This window comes from Myotis daubentonii, chromosome 10 (assembly GCF_963259705.1).
Source record: "Myotis daubentonii chromosome 10, mMyoDau2.1, whole genome shotgun sequence".
In the NCBI taxonomy this organism is placed as follows: Eukaryota; Metazoa; Chordata; class Mammalia; order Chiroptera; family Vespertilionidae; genus Myotis; species Myotis daubentonii.
The window spans coordinates 74,347,330-74,362,744 of NC_081849.1; the positions used below are offsets into that span (position 1 = coordinate 74,347,330).

Sequence of the window (15,415 nt, forward strand, 5' to 3'; positions counted from 1 at the left end):
TGGGTTCAACCGGGGGCGGGGCCAGCCAGGGGAAGGGAGGGAGGCCCCAGCCAGCAGCCGCTAGGGCCCCTACCAGTGCACGAATTTTGTGCACTGGGCCACTAGTAGTAAATAAAAAGTAACAATTTCTGTTCTCATTGAGCTTATATTCTTGTAAGGAGAGACATGCAATAAATAAAACAAGTAATATTTATAGAGTTGCAGGTAGAGATAAGTGCTCTGGAGAAAAGTTGAATGCAGAGTATGGGGTGGGGAGAATGATGGATATAATGTTAAATTGGGTGGTCAGGGATAAACCTACCGATATGGTGAACTTTGAGCCACCTACCTCCCTAGGGAGGTGAAGGAGTAAGCCATGAGTATTTAGGGGAGGAGTGATCCAGACAGAGGCAATAGCAGAGTCTCCTACAAAAAAAAAATAATGACATATGGTTAAGAAAACCCTGAGTAAGAAATGTTGTTTGGTGCAGACAGTGGTTTTGATTAAGGAGGATTAATTCATTTAAGCCCGCAGTTTAAACTTTTGGCCTATAACTACCAGGGAAGAAATCAATATTTGAATCTTGGACTATGGTTTAAGTAAAAAATTATCTTTTTAAATTGCATCCACATTAGGAAAAGCTTTAACTTATTAATTAATAATTTACTGACTGTGAGAAGGTCTTGCATAATGTATTGATCAAACCTGATTCTTTCCTCTTTAAGAGGCGTTTTTGCACTTTGTGGCACTGCACGGGGCGAGGATATTGTGAGCACACACAGATCACCACTATGTTCTAATGCACAATAGACACAATTTGGTTCCACATAAACTTTATGGAAGGAGCCAGCAGTCCCTGCTTCTGTCTCGAGTCATCCTCAACGCTGGCCTGGTTTGTAGAAGGTATGGATGCCAGCCTGGCAGGTGATACCCTAGGCTGCTCCAGCTGCAGGGCTCAGGGTCAGACCAACTTGGGTAAATCACACTGCCCCAGAGACTGGAATTTGACATCATGGATCATCATGACACATAAATACCCACGACTGGGGAGAAGATCCTGGGAGCTTCAGAACTCAGCTGTGCTGTTTGGGGGTCTCTAAAATGACAATCATGTAGCTCTGGACAGAAATGGAATGTCCTTCCCTGTCTTCTAAATTGTGCATCTGGAGTTGTCATGCAGTTTGAGGCGTCCTTCTGATCAAATGGCCAGAACTATGACCCAACCTACCCTTCACTTAATGCTACATAAGCCAGCTTATCTGGGAAGGGTGAAATTGAACAGATACAATAGACATCAAATCTCCATGACTTGTCTGAGGGGCTAAGTGGCACAGTGGTACATGGGTCATATTTTCTGAATCCCAAATAAGGAAATATGATATGATAGAAGATTTGAGGAGACTCCTGTGTATTTTATTTTATCCACTATTTAAAGAAACATTAGAATTTCTGGGACATTTGGGTGACTTTTGAGGACAAGGAGACAAAATATTTAAAATTAGCAGCATGTGCCCAGCAGGTGTGGCTCAGTGGTTGAGCGTCAACCTCTGAACTAGGAAGTCACAGGTCAATTCCCAGTTGGGGCACATGCCCGGGTTGCGGGCTCGATCCCCAATAGGGGGTGTGCAGCAGGCAGCCGTTCAATGATATTTCTCTCGTCATTGACGTTTCTGTCTCTCTTTCCCTCTCAGCTGGAGTAGTGAGGAGGTACAGCAATGCTTGCCTTTATGTTCAGCATATTAGATTGTTTTTGCTCTCTTCAACTACTTTAGCAAAACTTCCAAGGAGTTCCTACTTCTTTTAAGAGTCACAGCAACCTGATTAATGGAGAAAACCAAGAAGAGGCAGGGATGAGAGGAGGCAGTTATGGGAAGAGGCATAGGTGAGGAAATTCATTCATTTTGCCCACACCTGAGGGCAAAATCATCCAAAAATACATAGTATTTTCTTCATGTGCCATTCTTTTACTACTCTAATAAAGATATATAGATTTTGTTGTCAATTTGTTCTTTCAAACTGTACCTTGAGTAGTTTTTCCAAGAGTGATGCACTTGAATTCTATTTCCCCCAATGACTCCCTAGAGATGATTTGTAGTCTGTGGTTAAAGAAGTAAGTAAAGATCATACGTAAATTAAATGAGGTCAAGTGGAGCCCCTTGGTCAGAAAAAGGTACAAAATAAATGTGATTTCTCACTCATCTCGCCTGCCCCTTATCACAGATGCCAGATCGGACCTGTGTCTTTGACCTTACAAAGGCTACCTGAGGATTGTGATCATTTGAATTAATAACAGCAACTTTCTGCCAGTAAAACTTAAAGGGCTAAGACCAATGGACAAAAATATTTCCCAATAGCAGAGAGCTCTTTGATCCCCCAGGTCTCCCAGAGCCAGCCTCCAGCTCCCAGGTGCCTCTGGGGCAGTGGAGCCCCGGGCGGGTCATGCACGGCTCGGTGGCACAAGCATGTCAGTGTTGAAGGCCTCATTGTGTGGCAGCAGAATCTAGAGTGGAGACTCGTTCCGATGGCGGGGTTTCCTACCCAGTGACTTCCTCAGCCTATCACAGCTGGTCCTGCCTTGCACCAGTTCAGGACTGTAATAAAATGTGACTATGGGAGGGAGATTTGCTTCTTTTCACTCCAGAATTGTCCCACAGGCCCCAGGTACTGTGATGTTTGACTTTGCCACCTTTCAAACCACTTCCCCACTTCAGAGCCCCAGCCTCTCCGTTTATGGGCAGGGCAGCAGGAAGGGTGTGTGCAAAATGGACTTTCACACGGGTGAGGTAAATGTCCAGGGGCTCAGTATTACTCACTTAAAGACATTAAACTGGAATTAGGGTTTGGAAAATTGGGAGTGGAAAATGGATAAGAAAAGAGAGTATAACGATGTGTCCTCCAGAAAACAGCACAGCCCTAGTTTGTGGCCTTGACTTCAAATAAAGTCTATTTATTTATAGAGAACATACACGGGCCCTGTAAGTGTCAGAGCCCACTGGTGCAGTCCTTCAGTCACTAACAAATATTTTTGGAGCACCAATTTAGGGTAAGACTGTTTTGTTTTTTAATATATATGGTTTTTTTTATTTCAGAGAGGAAGGAAGAGGGAGAAAGAGATAGAAACAGTAATGATGAGAGAGAATCATTGACTGGCTGCCTCCTGCATGCCCCACATTGGGGACTGAGCCCACAACCTGGGCATGTGCCCTGACCGGGAATTGAACCATTACCGCCTGGTTCATAGGTTGACACTCAACCACTGAGCCATGCTGGCCGGGCCAGAGTCTGTTTCAAGTAATGGATAACAAAACGGAAGGAATTTTCTTGGAAGCTTATATTCTAGGAGAGACACACAGATAATAAATAAATAATAACAGGAAAAAGCGATACAGCCTGGGGAAGGAGAAATTTGAGTGACATTTGGAAGTGGACGTGCAGGTAAAGAGCTTTCTGGGAGGAAAGGGGAGCTAGTACAAAGACCCTGGACTAAGAAAACGCCAGGTGGTCTTGAACAACAGAAAAAGGGCCAGTAGGCTGGGGATCTTTTCTCTTGAGACTCAGTTTTATTCTGTTTAAACTTGGTAAGATATAAGTAAGAAGATTTGCCATTTAACCATTTTCAAGTGTATGATTCAATGGCACTAAGTACATTCACATCATTGTCTGGCCATTGTTGTCCATCCCCAGAACTCTTTCATCATCCCAAACACTCATTGAATACCAGCTCTCCATTCCCCTGTCCCTCTACCTCCAGCAGCCACCACTCTACTTTCTGTTTCTGTGGATTTGATTTCTCTAGGTACCTCATGTAAGTGGAATTATATAAATTTTCCTTTTGTATCTGGCTTATTTCACTTAGCGTAATGTCTTCAAGGTTCACCCTTGTTGTAGCAGGTGTCAATTCCCTTTTTTCAGCCAAATAATATTCATTGTATGTATCTACCACATTCTGTTTGTCTGCTCATCCCTTGACGGCCATTTGGGCTGTCCCCACCTTTTGGCTATAGTGAATAATGCTGCGATGAACACTCCCTGGACTTTATTCATCCTTGTGGTTTTTCCTGGCCAAAAAGCCAGACAGCTGTGACACTTTACGTAGATGCCAAGAAATTCCTTTCCTCCTTCCAAATTTCCACACTAGTCTACAATTCCATCAGATTTTCAGCCCCAAATCAACCAGAGTATCACCACACCCCCAATTTCTCATGTGAAATCTGCAGACAACGTCTCCTCTGGGTTAGGAGACCAACAGGATGTCCGTTTTCAGTGCATTGTCTCCGTGGTCTAGCACAGTGTTTGTACCCTTGGGAAGTTAGCTTTAGTGGAGACCTTGGCTGTACTGGACCTAACCAAATACCATTCTTGCAATCCTGGCCAGTTTCTACCTGCTGGTGTCCACACTTCCCGCAAATGTAATTAGAATTTACAGCCCAGAAATTACCTCTTTGCAATCTGGGAAAAGTGGATCTAACTTATGACACAGAAAAGCTGAATGGGAAGCTGTGGTTGGCAAGATGCCCAGAAAAGCTGAATAAATGTCCCTGACCTAACACGGTAAAGAAGACATTCTCCAGATTGGTGGTTTGGGGGAGGGCAAAATGGATGAAGGGGATCAATTGTATGGTGATGGATGGTAACTAGACTTATAGTAGTGAACACTGTGTAGTGGATATAAGTATTGAATTATAGTGTTCTACACCTGAAATACATATAATCCTGTAGAAAAATTTTTTACCACAATAAAAAAAGATTTAGCCCTAACTGGTTTGGCTCAGTGGATAAAGCGCCAGCCTGCAGACTCAAGGGTCCCAGGTTCAATTCTGGTCAAGGGCATGTACCTTGGTTGCGGGCACATACCCAGTGGGGAGTGTGCAGGAGGCAGCTGATCGATGTTTCTAACTCTCTAATCCTCTCCCTTCCTCTCTGTAAAAAAAAAAAAAAAAAAAAAAAAAAAAAAAAATCAATAAAATATATTTAAAAAAAGATTTATTTTTTTTAATTGCTTAAAGTATTACAAAGGGTATTACATATGTGTCCATTTTATCCCCCCGCCCTAGACAGTCCCCTAGCCTCCCCTATCCCCCAGTGTCTTATGTCCATTGGTTATGCTTATATGCATGCATACACGTCCTTTAGTTGATCTCTTACCCCCCTACCTCCTGCCCCCCAACGCCCCCCCCCCCCCCGGCCTCCCCGCTGCAGTTTGACAATCTGTTTGAGGCAGCTCTGCCTCTGTATCTATTATTGTTCAAAAGTTTATAATGGTCTCTATTATCCATGAATGAGTGAGATCATGTGGTATTTTTCCTTCATTGACTGGCTTATTTCACTTAGCATAATGCTCTCCAGTTCCATCCATGACGTTGCAAATGGTAAGAGTTCCCTCCTTTTTAGAGCAGCATAGTATTCCATCGTGTAGATGTACCACAGTTTTCTAATCCATTCATCTACTGATGGGCACTTAGGCTGTTTCCAGATCTTAGCTATTTAGCTATGGTGAATTGTGCTGCTATGAACATAGGGGTGCATATGTCCTTTCTGATTGGTGTTTTAAAAAAAGATTTAAACACAGAAAAAAAATATATTCTTTGATAAGACTCTTGAGTATACATTTTCAAACTTCAAAAATCAGATCTTCCCTATTAGTCCTTGTCCCACCTCAGTTCCCCTGTTCCCCACCCCAAACTTAAAACCTTATCATACATTCATTCACAAAATAAAGAGCAAACTCCCTAGCAGACATGGAACATAACGGGCTTTCCTTTGACTTAGACTCTTCCCCTCCACTCCATGCTCCAGTCGAACGGAAGCATCTGAATCCTCCAAATGCTGTCTCTCAACCCAGGTCAGGCCTTCACCCATATTGACTCCTCTGCCCCAATGGCCTTCCTTCCCTGCTTCACCTGCTGTAGAAAACATTTGGCCCTCGCCAGTTTGGCTCAGTGGAAAGAACATCGGCCTGCAGACTGAAGGGTCCCAGGTTTGATTCTGGTCAAGGGCATGTACCTCGGTTGCAGGCTCTATCCCTCGCCCTGATCGGGGTGTGTGGGACGGCAGCCAGTCGATGTCTCTCTCTGTGAGTGTTTCTCTCTCTCTCCCTTCCACTCTCTCTAAAGATCAATGGAAAAATATCCTCAGGTGAGGACTAACAAAACATAAAAAATAATAAAACACAGAAAAACACTTGGCCTATTTTGACTCACTGTCTCTGAACCCTTTTCGCATGTGTGAGGACATTGCTCACCTTACGCATCTTGTTGGGAAACAGCACTTGTCTTCTGTTACAAAAGGTGAAAGGACCAAACACTCAGTTTGCCCGCTTTCCTGGCACCTAAGACATGGGCAGTAACCTCATCTTGGCCCATCAGCTGCCCCTGTCTGGAAGGTGGAATCTGGAAGCAATGCTACCAAGCAGCAGGGAAGGGAGGACTCCCTTCTGGTGTTGACACTGGTGAGGGCACCAGCATACCGTTCCCTGGGGGCATCTGCAACGCCACACCACAAACAGCAGCCACAACACATGGGCAGAACTTCTCCAAATTGTTCTTTACCCTTCCCCAAACTGTGTGGCCACTGATGTCCTCTCCACAGGTTCTGGCCAGAATCTGCTTCTGTTGCTTGCAGTTAAGATTCTGACTGTTATATGTGACTAGTTTCTATTCGTCCTTGAAGACCCTCTCAGTTATGGCTTTCCCCAGAAGCAGTACCCATCCCTTTCTCATCCCTAGTCATGGCTTCTCTTCAGGGCTCACATAGACGTCTGGTCCACCCCGCCTCCACACCAGTGACACCATGTCATGACCTGCCACCCATTCCCCTGTCCCCTCTTCTAGACTGTAAATTGTCTGAGGACAGACTAGACTTCGCTCATGTCTGCCCCCAGAACCCAGCACAATGTCTAACATGACATGCAGTAACATTGGCAGCAGGACTAATCCTAGTAGTCATAGTAATAATACTTATTGAGCACCTACTATGTGCAAAGGCCTTATTATCTTGTCAGGTGCAAAAAGAAAGATGTTTATTCAATGAACAAATGAATGTAGACTGAGGGTTGCTCACAAGATATTTTTAAATAGTGTGACTTGGGCAACCTTGAGGAAAGACTGGTACTGCTCCATTTCATCACTTAATACCCCATTTCTCTCTCTTTTCTTCCTCTGGATATATCTCTACTGTTCCATTCTTGTCCTTAACTAGATGCTATTTAATCCCTAGAAAGACAGTGAGCAATGGCTACAGTGTTAGTTGCCGGTGATTTGCTTTTCAAAGGAAGCTTCTTAAAGTGTGAAAAGGTTTCAGAAGTATCGAAGTCTTTACTGCGAAATGGCTTACTGACCATACTTGTTTATGGCAAGGGCACTGGACCTGGGGGTAGAGAGAGCATCTGTGTACTTGTGTGAAGAAGCAGGGAAAGTTGCTTCCATCCTCCCTCTATTTGCTCTCTTCTCTGGGAAGTCCGCTTCTGGGCTCTTCCTAAGTCCCGCAGAGATTTTTCCAGGGCCTTAGCTAAGCTGTGTCCCCCGGAGCAGGCTCCTGGTGAGAAGGAGGAGACGGATCTGTGGGCAACTGTTCCCACCCTCCACTCTCCTGCCTCAGGGCTGAGTGAACACAGGGTGGACGCACCCGCTCTGAAAGGCTGCGGACCCTGATCCGGATTGCCCTTCTGCCCAACACCTGCAGGACCCTAATGGGAAGTCCGGGGGTGAACAGAGGGTCCTCAGGTCAGGTACAAACTCATCTGAAAAGCAAAACCAAGTAAGCCAACAAAAACCAGGGCGAGGATGGGGATAGGACAACAACAGAGAGTCCCCCAGATCACCCGTTGTTCTGCAGGTCTGACATCCTGCAGGCTGTCCTGGAGATTGGGAATATGTGGTTGGAGGAGGCTGGTTATAATTGTTTCAAAACTAACAAGGGCCTCAAATTCTTTGAACAGCTAAAGGAACACCTTAATAGGTATATTCCTTCATTTCCTCTAACCGAGGTCTTTATTTATAAGAGTGGCTGGTCTGGGCTGGAAAAATGGTTGTCAGATGTAGATCAAAATGATAATCCCAACATGGTCATCTCAGAACACAGCAGCGCCCTAGCTGGTTTGGCTCAGTGGGTAGAGCGTCGGCCTGCGGACGGAAGGGTCCCAGGTTGGATTCCGGTCAAGGGCACATGCCCGGGTTGTGGCTCAGTCCCCAGTGTGGGGCGTGCAGGAGGCAGCCGATCAATGATTCTTTCTCATCATTGATGTTTTATCTCTCTCCCTCTCCCTTCCTCTCTGAAATCAATAAAAATATATATTTTTTAAAAAGAACACAGCAGCAAGTGTCTTTTGCATGAGCCGTGCTGTTTTTGATGAAATGGGGGCTGCAGAGGAGAAAAAACGGAAGCCCATAGGAAAACATGAAATTTTTAAATCGTTGACTGTAGCGAGAGGCTCACCACATTTCTGACTCAGCTTCACAATGTCTCCCATGTCTAAGCCAAAAAGTTCAGGAGTGTGGCTGTTGTGGGCCTTTGACCGGGTCCAGCCGCACAGAGACTCTCTCCCTGCTCTTTTTACTTTGGAATCCAATGCACATATACAGTTGACTCTTGAACAGCATGGGTTTAAGCTGTGCGGGTCCACTTGTACATGAATTTTTTTCAGTAAATACTGTAAATATTTTTTCTTCCTTATGATTTTCTTTTTTTTAAAATATATTTTATTGATTTTTTTTTACAGAGAGGAAGGGAGAGAGATAGAGAGCTAGAAACATCGATGAGAGAGAAACATCGATCCGCTGCCTCCTGCACATCTCCCACTGGGGATGTGCCCGCAACCCAGGTACATACCCTTGACCGGAATCGAACCGGGGACCCTTCAGTCCGCAGGCCGACCCTCCATCCACTGAGCCAAACCGGTTTCAGCATGATTTTCTTAATAACACTTTATTTGCTGTGGCTTATTGTAAGAGTGCAGTATATAATACATATAACATAAAATATGTGTTCATCAGCTGTTTATGTTATTGGTAAGGCCCCTGGTAAACTGCCCGAAGCCAATTCCAGCATGTCAAGCAGGGCTGAATCGTCTGGAGATGGCTGAGGGCATTTCCCCAAATCTGAAAAGGATGCATAAAATGATCGCTTGCTGCCAGACAGCTAAAGGCATCATAATCTACATTTTATTGCCTCCTACTGGCCAAACATCTAAACAGCCGTAGGCAGTTTTTCCCCAATCTAACAATGGATTCTGTATACTAAACCTACCCTTTGACGTGTATATCTACCTTGCCTTAGGACAAATTGTGTTAATAAATAGCAAGGAGTCCTGAGACAAAGAAAACTTGGAGAACTTGGTTTCTTTAGCCAAGCTCCTCTGCCCCCCCCAAATGTCTTTCAAAATTATGTTTCGTCTCTGGACTCTTAGTTAATTTACACACAGCACCTTCTCCAGATTCCTGAACCCTTCTAGGTTCTGGATCAAGACCACCAGCATTAGTAAACATCAGGCTATTAGTAGTTAAATTTGGGGGAGTCAAAAGTTATACATGAATCTTCAACTGAACAAGGCATTGGTGTCCAAGGATCAGGTGTATAGTTCTCTTCATTTTGGGTCATGGAGTGCATACATACCCTGGCACTTGTGAGTTCATTGCCTGCTATTCTCACAACACACACAAAAAAACCCAGTGGAATGGGCCTGGCTGGTGTGGCTCAGTGGTTGAGCATTGACCCATGAATCAGGAGGTCACTGTTTGATTCCTGGTCAGGGCACATGCTTAAGTTCTGGGCGCCATCTCCAGTAGGGGACATGCAGAAAGCAGCCAAGCAACGATTCTCTCTTATTGTTGATGTTTCTATCTTTCTCTCCCTCTCCCTTTCTCCTTCCTCTCTTTCAAATCAATAAAAAAATATATCTTAAAAAAAATAAAAACACACGGAGTGGGTGAGCTACAGGATTAATTTTGTCAGTGCATACAGTGAATCTAAATCAATTCCTGCAATTTAAGATACTTTGACCTCAATTATTAATTTCAGTTTACCTTCACTATACGATAACTCACTAACCTATTTTGGGTTACACAAAGTGTTTTAAAATTCTGTGTATTTCTTCACATTTGCACTAATGACATTTTTAAGGTCAAACCTTTTAAAGTAAATATTAAAATTGAACAGCCTTGGGGATTATTTTTCTTTATTTTTCCTGCTATGCTACAAAAGTAGAAAATTCCAGTATTTCTCACTATCTGCACTATTCCATTCCTGGTTCAGGTCACTGCCAGCTGCCTCATCATTGATGTTTCTATCTTTCTCTCCCTCTCCCTTCCTCTCTGAAATCAATAAAAATATACATATTTTTTTGGGAGGGGGAGGGGGAAGGCTCTCATATTGTCCGGTCAGTGTGGCTCAGTGGTTGAGTATCAACCTACGAACCAGTCAGGGCACATGCCTGAGTTGTGGGCTCGATCCCTAGTGTGGGGTGTGCAGGAGGCAGACAATCAATGATTCTCTCTCATCATTAATGTTCTCTCTCTCTCTCTCTCTCTCTCTCTCTCTCTCTCTCTCCCTGTTCCTCTCCAAAATCAATTAAAAAATATATTTTTTTAAAAGGCTCTCATATCAAATGTGTGATGAACAATTTGCAGAGACCATGGGAGGAGCATGGTGTAGTGGAAAAGGATGGATAGGACATTTGACGAACTGGGCTTTGAATTTTGGCTTTGCCACTTACTGTGTGTTTCATTTAGAATTTCTTGCTTTCAGTCAACCAAAACCAGCTCTGGACAGCTGTCCACCCTTTGACTATACCATCAGCCAGAAAGAGGAATGGCACAACTCCTTGACTCGCTGGGAGGCAGGTACCTGGAATCGTGCTACATGCAATGCGAGGGCTGATTCCCTCAAAGAAAATCAGGGTTCTCTTAGAAATCCAGGCAGCCCAACCCAGCAAATGTCCAACATATTGTGTGACCTTACTTAACATCTCTGAACCTCAGTTTTCTTGTATTTAATACCTACCTCTTAGAGTTATAAGAATTAAATATGATAGGTAGCTCTATGACTATTTAGAGTGCCCAGTGAAAGGGCGAGGGCTATGCCCTCCATCTTGCCCCGAATCCTCCATTTTGGGGCAGAGCCATGTGCTCAGCAAAGAGCTCCTTTCTGGAAGAAGCCCAAACCTCTGCTAGCCACACCTAGGATTTCTTTAAACTAACCAATGATAATCAAGGGAAGTGTGCACCATAGATACGACCACATCCTGTGTAACGAGGCACCGACTTGCGCCTGGCCAATTGGCAGGGCCCACAGTCCTCTCTCCTCCCCTTACTATAAAAACCCTCTTCCCACCGGGCTAGCTCTCTCTGCCACTTGCTGCTGCGTCAGTAAGGAGGGTAGGGGAGCCAAGCCTGGGTTTGAATAAAAGACTCTTTGCTTTTGCATCGGACACGGCTGGCTCCCTGGTGTGGTCTCTTGGGGATCCTGAAATCTGGGCATAACACCCAGAACATAAATGTTTTATAAATGTCACTAGTGGCCCGGTGTATGAAATTCGTGCACTTGGGGAGGGGTGTTCCCCAGCCTGGCCTGTGCCCTCTCACAGTGCGGGAGCCCCGAGATAGATCTCCCCAAAGAGGTAGGCCATGCCCACCCATCCGGGACTCCTTGATGGATTGCCCCAAGAGGTAGGCTGGAGCCGGGGGTCCTGCCCCAGTGTCGCTGCACGGAGCTGCTGACACCCGCCTCCGTGGCTCCGCACAGAGCCACCAGGACCTGCCTCCACGCCGTGAGGAGCTGAGGGACCCCTGACATCACGTGCAGAGCCATGGGACCGGCCTCTGTGCTGCACATGCAGTGTCAAGTCCCCACCCACCCACACGCACCTTGCCACACATGCAGCCTCCTGGTGATGGATTGTTACAGAGTGAGGGCATCACATCACGGTGTGAGGACGAGATGACCACATAGGCTTTTATTAGTATAGATTTCCCATTTTTTCTTCTTTTTGGCCTACATAGTTAAAATTCATACCTCTAGCATTCCTAAACTCAGAAGTTTAAATAATTTATCTAGTTCCCCAAGCTTGATATCAGGGAGTGAGTATCAGTCTATTTTTCTGTTATTTTCACCTCCTAAATACAAGATACCATTTCACCTAGACCAGCGGTTCTCAACTTGTGGGTCGCGACCCCTTTGGGGGTCGAACGACCCTTTCACAGGGGTCGCCTAAGACCATCGGAAAACACATCTATAATTACATATTGTTTTTGTGATGAATCACTATGCTTTAATTATGTTCAATTTGTAACAATGAATTTGGGGGTCACCACAACATGAGGAGCTGTATTAAAGGGTGGCGGCATTAGGAAGGTTGAGAACCACTGACCTAGACTATTACATCAGCTTTACAACTGGTCCGCCTGCCTCCCCTCCCAGCTGTCTCTGTCCCTGAGGCAGTGTAGCAGAATGGCAAAGTGCATGGACTCTGGAGCCAAATGGTCTGGGTCTAAATCTTGGCTTTGTTCCTTAATAGCCATACAACTTCAATCAAGCTGCAGAATCTCTGTGTATTTATTTCCTTGTGTGTAAATCTAGGACGATTATAGTTTCTATCTCTAAGAATTGTTATGGGAATTAAACGAGTTACTCCATGTAAACACCAAGAACAGTGCTTGGGTCATCTTGAGTGCGATTCGATGTCTTGTTAAACAAATTTACCTCCTTGCTGCTTTCAGAATGAGTTTTCTAAAATTGAAATGGGAACCTTCTGCTAGGAGAGACCATGCTTAACCTGTTTCATGCCTTCAGGCCTCCTTCTCCAATTGCCAGCCCAAGCTGAAATTGGACCTGTTTTTGCACCTTGCACTAAACTCTTCTATTGCAATGATTTGTTTATGTTTGTTTTCTCCCCTGCCAACCCCACCCCCACCCCCTGCTTTTTTTTGGTTTTTTTTTTTTTTTTGCTTATGTCTGTTTTCTATACATAGTCTGTGAATTCTTGGAAATGTAGACACTTACCTGATTTATCTATGTATGGCCAGTACCTATGTGTCCAAAGGAGGTGCTTAATGAATGTTTTCTGATCGAGTAAAATGAGCAAAATAGTTGGTACTTTGTCCACCGAGAAAAAGATAATGTTATTGTCTTCAAATGTAGTTTCACTGAAAATTGAGAGCAGGAATTCCTGTAGCTATTCCTTTTACTAACTCGCCAGAAAAATCCAAGGCCATCTTATTAAATGTTACCATCATAGTGATGTTTGTATAGCAATCTAAAGTAATGAAGAGCAGGTGTGGCACTCTCTGGTGGCTCCAAGCAGGGATAGAATCTAGACAGCTATGGAATCTAGATGAGAGGGTGGATTTGCATATAGGCCTTGAACTTTGATTAAAATATCAGTCAGACTTTTGCTGGACACTGGAGAGTGCACTGTTCGAGGCTATATTCCTTAGCAGATCCTGAAGTTAGAAATGTTGTTACTGATTGAATGTAGACCCACCTGGCTTACATCCCAGGCCTGCCAAGAGGGTAAGTTTAAATAGAAAGAATTCTTGCCCGGATCTGGAGTCTTGCCACATCATACAAAGGCATAACAGGAGGACACAGGCAGAGCTAGTGATTTATTAAGAAGCCGACTGGGGGGAAAAAAAAGAAGCTGACTGGAATCTGTTCAAATGCCCGAGCAAGCTCTCAGCTAGAGGCCCAGACTTTGGTGTCATTAAGCTTAGGAGAGACGGTTCTGGCCAGACCACGAGGGACATTAGAGGATCTTGAGAAGGCTAGGGGGAATGTTTGCTTCAGAGAAGGGTGGCATTTTGATAGACCCTGGAGCCATCAGCTGCAAAATGTATCCCCAGACAATTTGAACTTACTAGTATTGCATCACCCACAGCAGTGGCTCTCAACCTTGGCTGCACATGAGAATCACCTGGGAATCTTTGTAAAATCCTGATTTCTGGGCCTCATCCTCCGGAAATTCTGTTTTTTTGTTACTGATGTTGTGGCCCCACCCCATAACAAAGAAACAGAATTTCCGGAGGACGCGGCCCAGGAATCAGGATTTTTAAAAGATTCCCAGGTGATTCTCATGTGCAGCCAAGGTTGAGAACCACCGACCTACAGAGATTTAAAAAATATCAATGCCCAGGCACCAGATGACTGATGGACTCACTGGGGGTTGGGCCCAAGCACCAGCTTTTTTAAAAAAGCTCTGAAGTGGAATAGACTGAGTTGTGTGGCCCTGCGGCAGGGGCTACACACCCAACCTGCCCCAAAGCCTGACCAGCAGCTCCCCCTCATGGGATATCCATTAGCCCTAACCTCTCTACTCCCTGAGGCCCCACCCTGCTGAGCTAGAGCTCCTCCCAGCAGAATCTGGGAAAGACTGAGTTGTGTGGCTCTGGGATAGGGGCCATTTGCACACGCAGAGCCCTCCCTTCACACGGCCAAATCTTGGTCTGATTGGACCTAATAAACTCAACTGGCCTCACCCTGAGACCCTGCCTCACCACAAAGTTGTGCGAGCTTCCAAAGTTGTGTGGCAGCTAGTCTTGGTATAACCTGGGACTTTTGTTGAGTGGACTCACACCCAGCACTGGCATTGAATTTGAACCTGTATTAATCTGGTGAGCACCACTCACCCCACCTGGTTACTCACTGAGAACTTACCTCATGCAACTTGAATACTGGCAGAGGCTCATTCAGCGATTTAGCCTAAAAGGCAGCCGGCAGCTGGAGGTGAATCTCAGGGTAATTTGGAACTTTTGCTGACTTACCCTTTGGCCTGGTGCTGGTAATAGCCAGCTTTGGTGCACACCTTGGTCCTTCCTTCACAGACGCAGTCCCAGCAGAGGCTGTCAAAAACTGAAGGTCACTTTATAGCTCCAAACAAATTGTCCAGGGCAAGTCACAGGCAGCACCTGACATTGGCCTGCACCAGAGTCCCTCCCAGAGGCCCAGAATCAACACACCTAGTGGCCAGCTTTGGGCAACATCAGAGCAGGATCCAATAACCTTCAAAAGCAGCATATCCAAAGGAAGATCTTGGCAGGCACCAGACCCTGCTGAGGCAGCTTAGCACAGCAGCTAGCATGCTGTGGTTGGGGTTAAGCCTCAAGGTCACCCAGCCCAAGGGAAGATCCAACACACAAATGGGCCAATAGTAATAAAGATTCAATTACAGTCCTAACTGGTTTGGCTCAGTGGATGGAACACTGGCCTGCGGACTGAACGGTCCCAGGTTTGATTCCGGTCAAGGGCATGTACCTTGGTTGGGGGCACATCCCCAGTATGGGGTATGCAGGAGGCAGCTGATCGATGTTTCTCTCTCAACCATGTTTTTAACTCTCTCTCTCCTTTCCTCTCTATGAAATGTCAATAAAAATATATGTTAAAAAAAAAAAGATTCAATGACAACAGGATGGCCCACATGACCTACACAAGGAACATTCCTGGAGCAAC

At 45.1% G+C, this 15,415-nt stretch overlaps 1 long non-coding RNA gene across 1 annotated transcript; it reads right to left on the reverse strand.

Moving 5' to 3' along the window:
- Window positions 1-516: 516 nt before the first annotated feature.
- On the reverse strand, window positions 517-15,110 carry LOC132211531 (uncharacterized). Its single transcript, XR_009447466.1, has 3 exons — window positions 14,624-15,110; window positions 2,003-2,076; window positions 517-1,797 (listed from the first exon to the last, which is right to left on the reverse strand). It is a non-coding gene; the product is annotated as an uncharacterized LOC132211531 (long non-coding RNA).
- Between the last annotated feature and the right edge of the window lie 305 nt (window positions 15,111-15,415).